Here is a 13,225-nt window from a genome sequence, read left to right as displayed (position 1 = left end):
ATGTTTAAACATTGCCTTGGATTTCAGTCTGCACAGAAATGCTCTCAAAGTGGGTGGAAGTAGCATTTTTTTTAAGTATTTTATATATGAAGCTACAATTTCATGTGTCAAAACTTATAAATAATTTAACTTATATAATATAACATTTTTTGACAAATCTGAGATTTTCAAGCAGAGCATGTTCTAAATATTTGATGATTTAAGATGGAATGTTCCAACTATTGTTGAGGTCACATTAGCACTTCCCTCAAATAACCTGAAGTCAGCGGAGGTCTGTTGAATAGACTCTGAGTCACTCCGGGCTGTTACTCTGAGAGGTATAGTCTTGAGGGGTGTGAAAAGTTAGGAAGTGAGGAACTGCTAAACTATGTGAGCAGTAAACTTTGCTCACACATTCATCCTTGAAAAACAACAGTACAACACCCATATCTTTGGAGTTTCATTGTAAGGAAATTTGAAATGGTTATGTCCTTTCAGACCATACCCAGCAGATTAATGTTCCTGACAATGAATGATGCCACTGACTAATTAGGGGTAAAACTGGATGCTAATAAAAGTTTGTACAGTCTATATCTGATCATACGTAAATAGTTACAATTACAGAGAAGAAAATATGTTTTATATAGTTTGTGCAAAGCAGGGGAGACATTTCTACAAGTTGCACAAGCAAATTAATGACGCCATCAGACACTGGAAGAGTTGGAATCACCAAATGAGTGCAGAATCTCTTCAACAAACAGTTTTGTAATTTTCAAGTGGCACCTTGCCATAAATTGTGCTGCACAAACCAATGAATGACCTCTTTCGAGTTCCAGTGAAACTTGACCTGCCTTCTTTCTTCTGACCTGCTCATTAGTGATGGGATTTCCGGCTCTTTTTAGAGATCCGGCTCTTTCGGCTCGGCTCACTAAAAAGAGCCGGCTCTTTCGGCTCCGAACCGGCTCTTCAGGTTGTTTTGTTGCTTTAATTATTTAATCATTAACAATAATATAAAATTATGCAGAAAAGGAATTACTAATGTAAAAAAAGTGGTTTTATTTATATATGTTTATATATGGCCCCTAGAGACAAAGCACGTACAAACTCTAAAGCATATACAAACTCCAAAATGCACGTACAAACTCCAAAACACATTTCTAGCGTTTACTGAACTTCCAAAACAGAGCTACCCAGATCACTTAAATTACACAATTGAAAACATGTGTGTATTGTTTGTGTATTTATAGAGAAGCACTCATATTTATTCAAATAATTTAACAAAAAAAGTTAATTTACCTGTTACTACCACACACCAAATCCGGTTGTTAATACTTCCTGGCTTGTGTAGCCACTAGGTAACAAAAGCTCAACACTGCACCCTAGAAACCTGGAGCACTTCTGTTGTCATTTGTACGTGTTTTGGAGTTTGTACGTGCTTCTGAGTTTTTACGTGTTTTGGAGTTTGTACATGCTTCTGAGTTTTTACGTGTTTTGGAGTTTGTACGCGCTTCTGAGTTTTTACGTGTTTTGGATTTTTTACGCATTTTGGAGTTTGTACATGCTTAGGAGTTTGTACGTGTTTTGGAGTTTGTACGTGCTTTGTCTCTAAGGTCCACCATAAATATACTTTATTTATTCACTTCACATAAAATGTAATAAATACATCATATAATACAAAAAACAACTATTTACATTTTAAACTTTTAACTATTTAAATTTTCAGCTTTTTCCTTTTAAACAAATTTAACGTGAAACAACACAAAACACTGCAAACCACAACACAATTAAATATAAATTAAAATATTAAAACAAAAAGAAGATGCACATTCTCTGTCATACGGGCCTGCATGATTTCTGAATCCTTTATCATCTGCAACTGAAAATAGTGGATGATTACTATACCTTTCTAATGTGACGTTGTTGTCCCTCACTCTCTTTCTCTCTGGCTCTGCTCCTGTGCTACTGCGAGTGTAACTAACGCCCCTCCCCCCCTCTGCCCAGCGCAAAGTACAGGCCGCGCATGCGGAGTTAAGCGGAAAAAAGGGCGAGAGAGAGGGTGAGAGAAAGAAAAAAAAAACTCACGGCTCCCAATAAGGAGCCGGCTCGCGTCGTTCACTTCAAAGAGCCGGCTCTAAGAGCCATTTCGTTCGCGAACGACCCATCACTACTGCTCATCCATCCAAAAATGGGTAGCTCATTAGTGTAGATGTCTGTCTTGGTAGTGGCCTGCAGATGCATTAAAGTACTTTTTGGTCTGGACTGGTGTAGGGACTCCTAGGCTGAAAAAGGTTAAAGGGAACACCGGCTATTAAGACATGTTTGCGCTAAAATATGTACTGTGCTTTCAATAACACATATGTGGTATTAAAATACGCCAAATGTTTTCCTTTTAAGCACATTTTATATAAAACCGACCAAACATTCTGTCACACGAGTACGAGAGAGTCAGGGAAAATTACTGCTGTCTATGCGGCTACTGCTTGCCAATGGCAACGGTGACTGAGAAGGTTTGTTGTAAAGCACCAAAACTTTTTGAAGCCGTATGTCTTAATCCAGATGTTCTTTGGGCAGCCCTTGTTAGCCTCGATGACCGGCGGTATCCAGTCTTTAAGTGATAACATGATGAATCCTGCTTCTGGGCCCAAAGTGTTCTGCATTTAATAAGACTGTTGTGTTTCTAACATGTTTTAATGCTTTGTATCTTGTTCAATTTAATCTCAACAAGCCCCTAAGAACAGTCAGTGATCACTGTCGGCTTCTCATGGTTTTTATTACCGCTAATCATTTTAAAGCTCAGTTTTTAAACCCTTGTGATGTAACTACAGCCCAGCCCATGCAGCAGTATACTAATGACTAACCTTGGATGGAATATCTCGGTGGTTCTCCTGACTGACGTTTGGTCCGTTTACAGCCTCCTGCCATGCGATTGCATTTGCCCCTAACGTGGGGACGCTCACATTAACTTTTATCGAGTGGAAAAAGTCCTCCATTCGTTAGCGTTCATCCTCCAGCTTATGTTATGCTAACATAGCTTGTCGCACTAGCGATCACGTAGCACATCAGCTAGCCCAACTTCAGTAACCCTACAAACGTCGCTGCTGTTTACTTTCCTGTCGTCATTTATGTTGGAAGTGAGAGCAGAGCTGTACGTTTTAATTTGTTTAATAAATCTCTCAGTCAGAACATGGTATATTATATTTAGATGGAAGCAAGTGAGGTAACTCCCTGCTAACTTCTAACTCAGTTAAATGTCATAAATTCCGTTTTCATGGATGCCTGGATGTTAAACTTAATTGTTACACCTGGCAGAGCAGCCACACTGATCATTTTATTGCAAATGAACACATTTAGACAGTTTTTCAACTCTCAGTAATGCTGCAGTGATCATTTGACCTTTGCAGCGGAGTTTGGGCCCAGACATGGCTAATAACGTCAGACTCAAAGACCGGAGAGTGCTGGTCTACCAAGTCATAACCAGGTCACTAATAGGCAAGTTAATTAATACGGTTGCTACACTATAAAAAACAAAACTGGTTATCTGAACAAAAGCACCTATACTGCCGACAACCAATACACGTCATCGTCCCAGAATGCATTGTGTGCGAACAAACATGGCCACTCCCACGGCTACAAAATAGTTTTAAACAACAAAGATTTAATGAATAACAAAAAAATTGTAGTTATTCTCAAGTATATAGTGGAGATAATTTGTAACATATTTAGAGCAACTTGTCATAATAGTCGGGGTTCCCTTTAAGAGTTGATTGATGACATCACTAGTTTACATTTCAATCATTGTGCCTCAAGGCATCAGTAGTCAGTAGTATTTAAGTTCTTTACTGGATGGTTTCGACTGCCTTCATCTATCACAGATACATTTAAAATGAGAGAAAATGAAACAGTTGTAAACCTTATACAGTCTGCACTCTGCATTACAAACACTGCTACTCTTCCCAGTTACTTATTGTTCAGAATCATGGCTTATATCCCAGAAATTATCTCGGGTTCCACAATAAGGCTGACATCTGGCAGTTCATAAGTAGGTCTATGTGATGCAAAGGGTCTTTTTCTTAAATAAAAGCAGCAGTGCAAAAACGATGACAGGTCAGTTACAAACCCAGTCTACATATTTGTGTTTATTTTTGCTGTTTGGCCAAGCCTGAGTGATTATAAATCTATTGAAGGATTAGGCAGCTAAAAATAGCCTTTACTATAGGGGTCTTAGTGCACAGCTTAACCTATAAACAAATAAATGGCAATTTCTGCACAGCCCTGTCTGCCAGCTTTTTAGGGAGTAATTTGCGGTGTGGAGAGAGGCTGACCTCAGTCAGGAAACAGCAGCAGAATAAAGAAGGGCCATTTAGCCCCATTTGGAGCTTAAGAGTGGCCTTCTCACAGGCCATGGACACTGTGGCTACATGGACACTATGGCTACACAGCCACAGACAGGCTAAAACGATTAAGACGGTCGAGCAGAGATGTGCATCAATCATGCCTTCCAAGAACTGTGTGCCACTAGAAAAGCTAACCTCCTCCCGCAGACTGTGGTCCAACATGTCATTTTAGCCAGCGCTGTCTCTCATCCACAAATAGCAGCAGCTTGCGTCTGCATTTTCTTCCCCAGAGGTTCAACGGGGCTGATCTGGGAGGAAAGCTTTCCTACTCCATCAATCAGTGTAGTGTTTGCTCTGCACTTGACTTGAGGCTGAGTGGGAGTGGCAGCAGAAGGTGACCTTTAAGATGGAGGACAGTACGTTTCAGTATTTCTGAGTGACTACTGAGAAACAGAATAGCCTTAAGAGATTTAAGTGTAAAGCTGGTGGACTTAATGTGTAATGTGTGTCATTTAATGTGAATTTAAATCATGAATCATTTAACCCAGAACTGTCTCAGACTGAAAACGCACCAATATAACAGAATATTGCACAAATCAGAAGCCACAAATGCCAGCTAGCTAGCTTTGTGTGTTTCATATAGGATGTTAGCTTAAAAGCTGCACATTCTAAGGGGGGAAACAACTCCTCCAGTACTGGACACTACATTGAACTGAATATGTTTAGGCCCTTATCTCTTAAAAGAAGAGAACAAAAATATGTGAACACACTTGAAATCATCCTCACTATCATTTGTGGCAGCGCACACTGCAGTACTTTAAGCACCACAAACACCAGAATTCCTACCAGAGCTCTTTGGTGATGTTTTACAAACCTTATATATTTTGGAAAATAGCACCTCATACACTGGTTGAAAGCATACAAAGCAATGCAGTTCTATGTATTTTTAGGTAGAATAGTTAATAATGTTGCCATTAAAGGACAACAAATCTCCCAGCAGATGACCGCCCTTCCCTGAGCCTGGTTCTGCCGGAGGTTTCTTCCTATTAAAAGGGAGTTTTTCCTTCCCACTGTCAGCAAAGTGCTTGCTCATAGGGGGTCATATAATTGTTGGGTTTTTCTCTGTATGTATTATCGTAGGGTCTACTTTAAAGCACTTCGAGGCGACTGTTGTTGTGATTTGGCGCTGTATAAATAAAACTGAATTGAATTGAAATTGAAATGATTGTTAAAGTTAATTGAAGCTAACTTTAGCTGGCTACCTATTTTAGAGCCATTGGTCATTAGTTTAGAAACACTATAGTCACCATTCCAACAATGCAAAATGCTATATAGTATGGCATTAATATTATATTTAAATTAATTATATTAATATCAAAGTGAAAGGAATATTTACAGCCAGAAAAGTAAGTGTTTTCTCCTATCAGGAGCTATTTCTTTTATTATATGGTTTTGTGTTTGTTTTTATAGGGATGTGTTGACAGGTGGAGATGTGAACTCAAAGCTTGACATGATATTCATCAGTCAGCCTTGCTGCTCTCAGCTATTAAACTAACACTAACAAATGACATAGCACTGGCTTATTTACCCTCACAAGCTGCAGAGTCATTGGGGCTGTATGGGTGCATTATGTTATACTGGAGAACAAAAGTGCATCATATAAATATATATATATATATAAATTACAGCAGAAGATGATCAATGTGTGAAAACACACAGCTCTGCAGTTTCCTCTGGATGTGGTTCTTTCAACAAATTATTGGATTAGTAATTTCAAGCCATGATGGAAAAATCAATCACACTTATTGTGCAACCTATATGCCATCAGCCCCTGTGCTGTGGACAGAGGTACACTGTTGTAGTGAACTCAAGTGCTGCCCAAGTGATATACCTGCCTGCTTTTGCAGCCAGTGATTCTTCTCCTTGAACTTGTTACAAAGCCCTGTTTAATGAAACAGAAATCCATAGTTATAGAGATTAAAACAGATCTTTGCAGAGCAAAGACTATAACTAAGTTCTCTAGCCTGCTGCTGCTTCTATAAGGCCACATACAATGCACCCCAAAACTAACACATCACTTGTTCCAGGTTTTGTCATTTTACATCCTTATCCCAAAATGGATTAAAAAAATTCTACACAATACCCCATAATGACAAAGTGAAATCCTTGCAAATTTAGTTTTTTAAAAACTAGAAAATATGACATGTATTTAAGTATTCGCAACCTTTGCCATGAAACTTGAAACTGAGGTCAGACGCTTCCTTTTTCCTTTGTTCATCTGTCAGATATTACAACAACTTGTTGTCCACCTGTGGAAAATTCAATGACTTGACACACATCTGTCTTTGTAAGGGCTCAAACAAAGCTTTCAATATGTCATTTCATATAAACATAATTAGAAACAAAAACTGTGTCAGCTGAAATCACACAGTAGTCTGTTACTTGCTAATAATTTTTGTGGTTCATTAATTCATAATTAATTCATAATTATTTGCATAGATGGTTTCAGATAATAGATTGTGATTACGTCGACATTCTTTCAATGTCTTATTAAAGATGCTTTTTTTTATTGAATGCTATGCGATTGTATGAAAAAGGGCACAGTAGCAGTCAGTTTTCTATACCCACACTGTGTACTAACATAATGTGAAAGTGCACAGCAAATATTATCAGTCAGATTGCTACAGTGTGCTTGAACAGATTGCTCTAATGGCACCATGACACAGCTGGGCCACCTCTGTGCAGATAAATCACAGGTTTGGTACCAACACACTAATTGCTCTGGAACGGGTGTATGACTGAGGCCACTGCTTTACCTCCTGTTTGTTACGAACGATCTGAAATGTGCAAATGTCTCTATCAAACAGACAACATCACAGGCACAACTGCACAAACACGGGCTATGTTTATTTCCATGATTTAGAGATATATCTATAACTCTGTGTTGCCAATATCTCCCTTTTTCATTTCATAACCAAATGATGAAAACCAAATAACACCTCAAACATCACACACACGCACAGTAGGCTGGAGATACAGTTCCTCCAGCCTGTGACTATTTCCACTGTGACTTGTGGTGCTTGGTTGTGCAAAGGGGTCTAATCAATAAGCACTGCTTTCTCTTCTCAGTATGAGTCATCGATACTGCTGCCCAAAAGCCACTAAACCGCACTCTGTGTCACATCTGCGCACACTTCAAACCATAACCTTTCAGTCTGTGCCATAGCATTAGATGTGAGGGAATCGGGACTTGAGTTGGCGTATTTTGACAGTTCTGGCTGAACTATGTTACACCTCTGCACTTGCCTAAATGCATATATATATATATATATATATATATATATATATATATATATATATATATATATATATATATATATAGTCTAGATTTTACTTGGTATGCACAGGCTAAAGTAGTACAGTGCTAGATTTTGAGTCATTCTGCAGCAGCATCACTTTTCAGTCATGTTTAGAGATGCCTTAGCTTAACTCGTTCAAATCAGCTGACTAATGATTGCTTTGTGTGAAACCTGCAAAATCTTGCATATGTTTGAGACAGCCAAGCATCACTGATTGCTGTGAAATATGATCAGCGGTTACAGAAACCACAGATACATGCTGCATATGAAGACTGAGAAAAGTATACTTTCGCAGCACTATAGTGGCTGTGAGCGCTACAGTCTGATTGATACTATAATATATTACAATGCATTTGCACTCAGTGCAGTGGCATCAATATCACATTATGTTTTCTGACAGACTACTATCAGCACATGGTGATTACTCAGATGGAGTCGTGTTAACATTTAAAAGTGAAAACAAAAAGGAAAAGCACTAGTGAGTGCATCAAGAGTTTCCCACAGAGGTATTTTACACGTATTTATCACAGCCAAGTTTCCAGTTTTTTTCATTTTCATACAACACTGAAAAGATCCAGTGTATTATTTTGGAGCCCCGTCTCCTAAAAAGTACATTTCCATACAACAAAGCATTATTTTATACATTTTAAGGAAAATGTTTTTTTTTCTTCTAGTTTTTATACTACTCACAAATACATTTGTAATAAATCTTTACCTTTAAGTTCTTGTTTTCCCACTGCAGCTGCTTTTCAGAGCACCAAGAATATGGGGGAGCTGCTATGCTAAACAATGATCGCATCCTAAACTTAATCAAGTAGTTTAGTGAATCCAGGATCTATCCAAAAGGTACCATTTCCTTTTGTGCAAGAAAATGAATTCCAATTCCATTTTTCATGACTCGTGTGATTAAAAAATCTAAAATCAACATCAGAGATGGAAACGCAAAGGTAAAGGAAACGCAATATATCGGTATGCACACAGCCCACTAAAGAAAATTAAATAAGTCAACTTTCAGACGTGCATCCGTGAACCTATTTATCACCACAAGTATTAGAAAAAGTAGCTAGTTTACCAACCAAGAGTGGTGGTTTGCTGTCCAAGTCAAAATGAACCTCTTGTGTAGACATACTGAGAAAAAACGAATCTCCTCTAACAACAGAGAAGCTGCGTGTAAGCGCTATTGTGGTAATTTTATTTGTGTGTGTGTACGTGAAGGTGCGTGTGCACACGTGTGTTTGTGCGCATATGTTTTCAGGATAACATCACCTCCCAAATTAGCTCTCCCACACTAAACTGCAGAGGTCATCTAACCTGGTATGGCCAATCGCCGGGTGGGTGTGTGAATGTTATGCAGCCTCCCCCCACACTGACTTTACTGCAGGCAGAGAAAACTGACAGCAGTGGTTGTTCAGCAGATTTGTAGGGATCACCCCAATAACATAGAAGTAGGTGTGTCAAAGGCGAAGAAGTAAGCACAAGATAATAAGAATCTCCAGACTATTGTTCTGTCTGAAATGTCACTTTGAATTATGGAAAATGGTTAGAAGACAGTCTGGGGTGTAATGTCTTCATGTGACACAAATATTTCCAAACATATGGAGGCTAGCTGTGTTGGACCTTTTATTGTTTATATAAGTCTTGTTGTACAATGAACTTAGTTTTACTTTCAATTTGGGTTTCGACTTCTGACAATTTTGAAAAAGAAGAAAAAAGACAAACAGTCATTACAAAACTCAAAATTGAGGGCTTCCTGATTGATGTGCACAAGTCTCTGCAGCCTCCTAATGTGGACAATTCAGACCAGTTAGTCTTAACACCTCAGTTACATCACTGCAGTTATGTGCATCATATTTCTGTTGGCATAAAAACTGGTGACACAAGATCAGATCACTGGAATAAGCAGAATTGTCTTATGGAGCTGCTGGACATCAGAGCAGGGATGCTAAAGGATGGCCTTCATTTTTATTACCTGCTTTAAAGATTGCTTTTGAAACACAGCAATTTATTTCTGCAAGACCCTAAATGGACTGGACTGAAAGAAGTCGGAATTATAATGTGTTTAATTAATGCTCTGGACAAGAATTTGGATGAATACAAAACCTGCAAAATGCATTGTGAAACGAATGAACTGAGTGAATGGATGATCAACAGTTGAGTGGGGACTACTCCCACGCTTACCTGTGGTCTTTTCTCAGTACTCAGAAATTGCAAAAGCAAGATGATGACACAAAGTAGATAATCAAGGAAGAATATGGTGTCCAGCTCCTTTTTTAGCAATTTTTAACATTTCTTTGTGCTCCCTGAGCAGGATATTAGTGATCAGTCACATGATTAACATGGTGTCTTTCATTTCTTCACCCCTCAGATCTCAGCTGGATATTTGCATTGTATCGCTATAGTTTTGCACATTTTTTCCTGTGCTGAATATTTATAAAGACATCACTTATGTGTATTCTTAAAGCTCGAGATGTCACACATGCAAGAGCAATGTGTGAAAAAATGCTTTTTCTCTGCTATCTCAGCATGCTTGTGCCCTCTAGCCCACTCACACATGTACACACGCCCACATACACATCCACATGCATCCAGCCATGGCTTTTGAAGGTTTTGACGTGGGCGAAGCATCTGTGTCAACTCTTTCCTGTGGGGAGACTTTCCACTTGCTTTTATTTCCATGAGGGTTTTGCGCATGAGTCTTTGTGAACCTGACAGTTGAATTTTTTCTCTTTGTGCACGCATAGAATTTATTGTATCATGTAGCCCGTCCACTTCTGTTCACTCTATCTGTTCTTCTGGGCTCATTTAGTAATACAGAACACAGGCTGGTTCTGGGCAATCACTTTTCCTGACAATCACTGGCATAATTAGTGCATCTGTTCCTTCTCAAAATGTATGTTGGAAAGCTCTGCACATGCTCTAATCCAATCTCTCACAGGCTGCTTTTCTTTTCTGCACTTTTTGGGTGTTTTATTCCATCATCAGTTACTTGCAAGCAGTCTGCAAACTTGTTCCCTTGTTGTTTTTCTCAATTACACAGGAAGAGGTTAAGACAAGCAGATTTTTTGGGTGCGCAGGTGTACCTTGTCATCGTCATAAGACGCAATATTCTTTCTAGATTTAGTGCATATACAGTATATGCTCTGTGGCAACTGTTGTGCTTGTTGTGCAGTCGTCAGATTTAAGGATAAAGCTGTGCCTCTGGAAACCAAAGTGGGTCAGAGTCACACCAAAATACTTGGCAATTGCTCAAAACTAGAATTCTGAAATGTTGACAATAAAATGACAATAAAAGAAAAGATTAGACTTGGGATTAGGTTTGAGACGCAGCAGCTCTGCTTCAGACATTCGAGGCAGTAAGCTGAGTCTATAGATAACCCCAGCGCTGCTGTCACATGTGCAGTGTGTTACCATATAAGACAGCAATATGACTCACCCCACTCACTGACCTACTATGTGGGAAGTCATGATTCATGCAAGCTGCATTTAAGCAGGCAGAGTCCAAAAATATTCTAGCATGCCATCACACAAACACATACACAACTGTCACACGCACACACACTTACGCATAGCTCACTTGCTCAGTCATACTCACCTCCCACAAACATTGATAGGCTCAGATTCTGTTGGTAACACACAGTGAGAGACTTGACAAAGTTGTCAGAGCAAAGAGTGGAATAACAAGATGACTGGATGTATGCTGATGCCTTTCTGAGGTAATGCCAACTGGCACCACTTTATTGTTATGAATATTATCTGTTTTTCTGTCTTTGTGTTGAATGAAAAGATGACAGAAGAAGTAAGTAAACTCTTGTGCAAGTGTTTGGTTCAGTGAAAGTTGCTGTGTTTTGGTGAAATGCAGCCATAACTCTGGATAATATTCTGTTGCTTTACACGACTTTGTTCAGCAGATTTTTCGAGACCAATTGTAGTGGAATACAACTATAAATAGCTTCTTGATTCTTATGTGATATAAAACCAAAATGTCACAGAGTATTTGAAGACAAGTCTAGAATATGGTTAGAAAACATGTGGCTAACACTATTAACCATCAGTTTAGATGCCTTTATGCAGCAGACAAATGTTTCAAGCTTTCACTCATAATATTTTCTCGATGTCAGTGCACTTTCTATTTAGATGCTGACCTTCTTATCAGATTCTTCTCATTGTCTTTGATGATTTCCATTCAGCTCGGGCTCCACATTATTGGCCTTTTAAAGGTCTATTTTTTTCAGTGATGTGGCTAAGGTCACTGTCAGGACCTTTCCAAAACTGAGAGATAAGAGTCATGGTGTTAGCAGACTGATGTAGACTGATGCAGGCTTATGGTCTGTAGTCTATAATCAGTTTCAACAGCAAGCACACTTCAAGAGGACACAGAGCTTGGGTTGGGATGAAGAGCTGTTGAGGACGTCTAATGGAAGGATACAAAGTAGGTTCATCCTCAGCCCAGAAAATGAAATCAGATCCAGAGCAGATGTAGTCTAGTTCAGCAGTCCCCAATCCCCGGGCTACTGACTGAGTCGTTTGGTGCCACGGCGCAAGAGTTGATGATCGGGTGTGAAATGTATGGTTTTCGGGGGTTTTATCGTTAACTCGGTTCCCCTGGGTCTTTTCCCGTGTTGTAGTTGTGTGTCTTATTTGAAATAAATATTTACGCGTTACCATAGCGACCAGAGAGCATTTAGGGCAATGTTGTTGGCACATTTCAGGAGGACACTGATAATAGAGTTACACAATTACACATTGTTATTATTTTTGCAAAATACCACAGTTTTTGTCTTGGTTGTATCAATTCATTTCACAAACAACTTTTTGACACATCTGAGGTGTGAGGAAGCAGGGCAAAGTGTCTTTCTTTCTGATCAGCAGAATGTCTCAGACATGGATGTCTTGCATATATTATCTCAGGATCGATATCAGCAGCCTAGTGACCTTATAAAAAGCTGTTCGGTTTATCAGTACCATGGAGAATGAAAAGCCTCAGGCATGGATATTTGTGAACTTTCTGTGGTAAGAGTGGAAAGCCCCCCAAAAAAAAAACAGTTTGGCAAGAATCTCAATTCATAGTCTTAATGGAAGGAATTCACTTCTGGGATGATTTTATGTTTGTGTTCAAATGAAAAATGCAGAGGATGTTCTGTTTGAAATCATCTGTCTTTCTTGAAGGTGTGAAGAAAAATTGGATTTGCATTTAAATGCTCAGTTCCTTCCTGTGTTGCAGTTTGCTTGCAAAGCTATCAACCTTGTGATTTAACAGTGTTGGCTGAATACTGAGAGTGCAATTAAAAATGTTTAGACACTACTGTGAGTACATAAGATAGCATGTTTTGTCTGTGACACTAACAGCTCAAAGACGGAATGAGTAATTATAAATTTGTATTTTTTCTTGAACTATTTCTGGAATTTAATGGCATTCAACAGGTTATGCAACAGGCTTATGAGCCATAGAGGTCAGAGAGTTTTATCAATTCATAGATTAGCCCTACTGAAGTTAGAAAATAATAGTAACACAGATCATTGTGATCAAGGGAGCATGTTGAATATGTGTTTTAA

The 13,225-nt window shown here is 38.8% G+C and overlaps 1 protein-coding gene across 4 annotated transcripts in view; it reads left to right on the top strand.

Annotated features, from left to right (window-relative positions):
• bach2b (BACH transcriptional regulator 2b) overlaps positions 1 to 13,225 on the top strand; it is a 94,876-nt gene that overhangs the window by 34,098 nt on the left and 47,553 nt on the right. Inside the window, exon 1 of one of the 4 annotated variants that reach the window (XM_085134106.1) lies at positions 7,689 to 11,385. The exons of the other annotated variants lie outside the window; for them this stretch is intronic. The gene's annotated coding sequence lies outside the window, so the exon portion shown is untranslated. Of the gene's footprint in view, positions 1 to 7,688; positions 11,386 to 13,225 lie in introns of those variants that run through there. 4 annotated transcript variants of the gene reach the window in all.

This window comes from Neolamprologus multifasciatus, chromosome 15 (genome assembly GCF_963576455.1).
Source record: "Neolamprologus multifasciatus chromosome 15, fNeoMul1.2, whole genome shotgun sequence".
Classification (NCBI taxonomy): Eukaryota; Metazoa; Chordata; class Actinopteri; order Cichliformes; family Cichlidae; genus Neolamprologus; species Neolamprologus multifasciatus.
The sequence above is the reverse complement of the archived record's forward strand: the minus strand, read 5'-3'. Positions and strand labels throughout refer to the sequence as shown.